Source organism: Passer montanus, unplaced genomic scaffold, assembly GCF_014805655.1.
Source record: "Passer montanus isolate IOZ18808 unplaced genomic scaffold, ASM1480565v1 scaffold5, whole genome shotgun sequence".
Taxonomy (NCBI): domain Eukaryota; kingdom Metazoa; phylum Chordata; class Aves; order Passeriformes; family Passeridae; genus Passer; species Passer montanus.
In genome coordinates this window covers 2,824,920-2,829,752 of record NW_024369929.1, presented here as the reverse complement: position 1 = coordinate 2,829,752, position 4,833 = coordinate 2,824,920, and positions in this window count along the sequence as shown.

Sequence of the window (4,833 nt, the reverse complement as noted above, 5' to 3'; positions counted from 1 at the left end):
TTCCTCAACGAACCAGTCAAAGGAATTGTTCCTCAGAGAGTTTGTCATTCTCACATATCCCAGAGAGGCAGGAGGGAAGCCGGCATTCATTACGCCCCTAGTCACACATGTGTGTGCTCTCTCTCCTTCTCCCTCTCTGGCTGTGACAACAAGCCCATCTCAGAGGACTGTGTTTATCTCTAGCATGTGGTTTCATTTGTGCAGCTGATTTGCAGTTCATTAATCTAGAAAGCATTGCTCATTCTGGGAAGGACGGTGCAGCCATCCAGATTCTGCTCACTCCCCCCTCTACCCCCGATGCAGCTCAGTTCAGAGAGGGAATTTGTGCTGTTTTGCAGAGCAACTACAGCTAAAGCAGCTCAGAAGCCAAAAGCTGATGTAAACACACACCAGGAAATTGTTTTGATCTGGCCTATCGGGCTGCTGGCAATGCACTGTGCTTCCTTGGGAGACATGCAAATGTATGGGACACAACTTGACATGATTAAGGCAATGCATACAGAATAGGTAATTGCCCTTTGGCAAGAGAATGATGTCAAGAGCCAATGATTCTTTACATTCTTGGCAGAGCAGGTAGGATCATGAAATTAGGGGCCTCTTGGAATTCATTATAATTTAGGTGTTGGATTGGGTATTTTTTAAACTATGTTTCCCCAACTTTTATGTGGTATTACTATTAACTGTTTGTCTTGCTGTAGAACCTAAGAACAATAGTCAATTTGTAGCCTTCAAAACCTAAATCGGTGTCTGCTGATATTATGACATCCTATGATAGCTGTTGAGTTTGGAGATAACAACAACAACAACAGAGGAGTTAAAATAATGCCACAGGGAAACATCAACTTCTGTGGGGTTCTTCACTTTGAAATTTAATTATCAGAGATACTGACACTCTTTGTTGTAAGACATGTGCTCAGAACTCAGCTACATGCCTGAGTGCAGTTGGATTCAGCCTGTGTCAGGGTTAATGAGAAATTACTGATCACTACCTGGGAATTTGGGGGTAAGAATGACTGAACTTAAGGTGAAAGACTCCATATCCTATTACAAGTCCCCTGAGCCTGCCTAGCAAATAGCTAACTGTAATGTCTTAATTAACCATGTGCTAGAATCAACCTTATTCTCCCTTGCAAGCTGTACACGTTACTGATCACATTAAGTAGGCACACAGGAGCACAAGGGAAGCGGGCTGGGGCAGTTGTGTTTCCCACTGTACTGCAGAGCAAGGCAGGTCTGGTGGCACTGGGAAGATGTTGGAATGGTACCCTTTCATGTAATGCAAATGGGAGGAAGGAAATAGCATTCTGTGTGTGCTGGGGAATATTTCCCTTCTGAGCCCTGGACAAGGCAGGCCTGTCTTGGCTAAACTTAACAGGGGAAAGCAATGCAGGGGAACAAACTAAACAACAAAAACAAACAAACAAAGTAGGAGCACAAAGTAAGGAGCTGTCACCTGTCACACACGAGCTACACAGAGAGCCTGTGACACACAGGTTCTGCTGCTCTGAATGCTCACCAGCCCCAGTGCCAGCACAGCCAGGCTGTGAGAGGAGAGCAAGTGTGCTTGAAGTGTGTTGTGTTCTGCCTGCGAACAGCTGGCACATGATTCTTCAGGGACTTGTGCCATCTGGTACAGATGAGAATCTATCATGTTACACAGTGCCTTTATCAGAAATAGGAATTTGGAAGAACATCACAAAGCTGTGATTAGTTTGCTGGTACAAGTTTGACTTTTGAACTACAAAACTACTTCTAAAAATCACATTCTCTGGTTTGTCCAGTACATAGTTAAAAAGTACTTGATTTACTTTATTAGGTTCTAATAAATAGTACATTTGATTTATTAGGTTCTGCTATTTGGATAACTAAAAGTGTGTAATTAAAAGTGTGTAATTTCTTGAGGTTTCTTAGGTCTAAAAAAATATAGTACCAAAGTTCTTTTTAGAGTTAAAATGCTCCACATTTGGTTTTTGCCATCCTTCTCCATTGGTACACAAGTTTGACTTTTCCTCCACTGATACCTATCATGATCTTTAAATTCATTTTTAGCTGTCTGTTGCTTCATTTATTAAATGCAATTTTTGAGGTAATTTCTATCTAAGCTTTCTGCATCAGGCCCTTCGTGTCCAAGCTTTTATTCAGGTAGAATACTTGGATTCTATCCTGGCCATTAATTTTAATTTTCTAACAGTATTTTTTGAAGATTAGCTAAATTAAATCATTTTTGCAATTAGTGTCAAATTAATCCGTAATGGAAGGTAGATAACAGCAGAGATGAAGTCTCTTAGATTTTGACAGATACCCTCATTGGGTTTAATGTTTTGTATAATATCTCCTTAAGTGAGGAAAGAGCTTGCCTTGATGACTTCCTTCCTCATGCCCAGGCTGCTGGCCACAGAGAATAATTATTTTTCCATTTTTGCTTTCTAAGAGGGAGTGCTGGTAACCCTGATTATATTAAAAACCATTTTTGCCTTAATCAGGCCTTATCTCTGGCACTTGATAGCTGATGGTTTCTGAAGATTATAACATATGAAGTCCACCACAAAATATAACAAAACCAAAAAACAAAACCAAACCCACTCAAAAATCCTCCTCAAGCTTGATTTCATAGGGATAGGTGAAAAGAAGTCATGTGATTAATCTGACCAGTGGAAAGCAGGAAATAGTAATCTCCAGTAGGCAAACTAGTGGAGAAAATGAGGCTGGAAATGGATTAAGAAAACCAGTCATCTTAGGATCAATTCCTGGATTAACAAGAGTTGGATCTGAAAGCACCTGAAAATCCTAAGAGTTTGTCATTTAGACTGACCAAAACAAAAGTAAATACATTTGTACTTGCATTAGGGTCACTGGAGTGAGGTTATAGATGCATCTGTGCCCAAAATGCTATGATTTGAGGTACCTGGTTCTGAGCAGCCCTTCTGCTCTGTCCTGGGATGGAACTCAGCTTCAGTTTCACCAATGATTAAATGCCAGGAGTAACCTGGCTGCTCAGGGCCCTCAAACACTTTCATTTTCAAAGACAAACTTTGTGGGTTTTTTAATAGGCAGGGACATTGATGTAGTGGTGCATTTATTCTGGCATCATATGATATCATTTAAATGCTTGGTTAAAGTCCAGACTTCTTTTTGTGCCTGATCTGGCCTCCCTGAATTCAGTGGCAGTTTTGTTTTATTTTAAACAGTAACATGTTTAAAATTACTAAAATTTGGGAATAGATGAATAATTTTTTAAAATTATCCGTTAAACTTGAGAAAACAAGTAAGCAGTTCTCCTGGGGGAAAAAATTAATTATAATTTTTACTGCTTTTGGATGAACATTCCTTGTGTACTCTGTAAACATACTTTGGGCTTGGTCATACCTACTTGTCTAGCAGAATTCCCAGAGAACATTAGTAGAGCTGATGACCAAAAACCAAACAAACATAAAACCTCAAGGACGCAGTCTACCCCCTCAAACATTGCTTACTGACATCACAGGAGAGCACCCAAGCTTTGAGGTGCTAGGGCTAACCATACCAGATACATGTGGGTAGATTAAAGAACTGAAGTACTTATGCTGGGGGTTGGAAGACCTTCAACAAGCAAACAAGATTTTACCTTTCCACAGCTGTGAAGGCCCCAGTTTGTGCTGCACCTTGGCTGTTGCAGCACCGGCTGTCCAAGTGCCCCAGCCCAACTGCACTTTTCTGGCAGAGCCTGTCCTCCTGTGACACAGGGTGCAGAGCAGAAAGTTGGCTACTTCTCTACCACACTTTACAGCCTGACTTACCAGAACCAGCTCAAAGCGGTGGCAATTTAAATCTAATGACTACATTATTAGATTAATGAGTAAAAGCTGTCTTTGCTGCTCCTAGGATGGAAGCAGTAACAGAACAAGGCTCCTCATAACCACTCCTGAATTGGAGATAATGAATCAAAACCTTTTGGATGCCTTTGAAATTAAGACTGATATGTAGAAAATGTGTGTGTAGTTTTGAGTTCTGCTCCTTTCATGACCTTGGCCAAAGAAGATCACAATCTACTCTGTGGTTCCTTATTACCTCAATTCACAAACAGTTTAGGCTATAAATTCTTCTGTGCAGGATGATGTTAAGCTGTTAGTTTTGCACAGTGAAGCCTTGGCTTTCTCTGGAGCTATTTAATGTTACTGTAGCATCGACCAACAATGCCAAACTATTGATTTAGGGATCATAGGGATAATTTAAATTCAGTGTTAAGAGTATTTGTTCAGCTTTACTCTGTGTATGAACCCCACAAATGAGAAATACTCCCAAGTCCTCGAAACTCCTTCTGTGAATATCCTCTGGAATATTTAAGCCTTTCGATTTACTTTGTGTAGAGCTGAATGTGTGAGCTCTGTAATTAATGAGGTCTCTGAGAATGGGGATGTCTCCATCAAATACTGTTTCTTGTAAGGTTTACACCTAAGTGCTTGCAGAGACCTGATTGTCATTTGTGGGTATCAGTCAGTTCTCTCACAGACATGGAGATCCCAAATTCTACAGAAATAGGGGAGAGACAAGGAATGCTGTTAAAGTGCAGCATTTTGCAGCCAAGTGTCCACATAGAAAATTCAATCAGTTCTACTTATTGGCTAGAATATTTAGAAGAAGATTTTTCCTGAAAATCCTTTGCCTCACTGCTATTCACTCTAGCCAAAAAAAGATTTGGCTAGAGGTGAGTTTTGTTAGATTCATGGTCAAATGAAATGTGAAAAGCACTTTGACATAGAACAATGTTGGGGCAACATAAGCAGCATTAGAAAATAAAAAGACAGTAAGAGATGCATGTGCTGTGTACCACAATCTTCAGCTTATCCCTCAGAC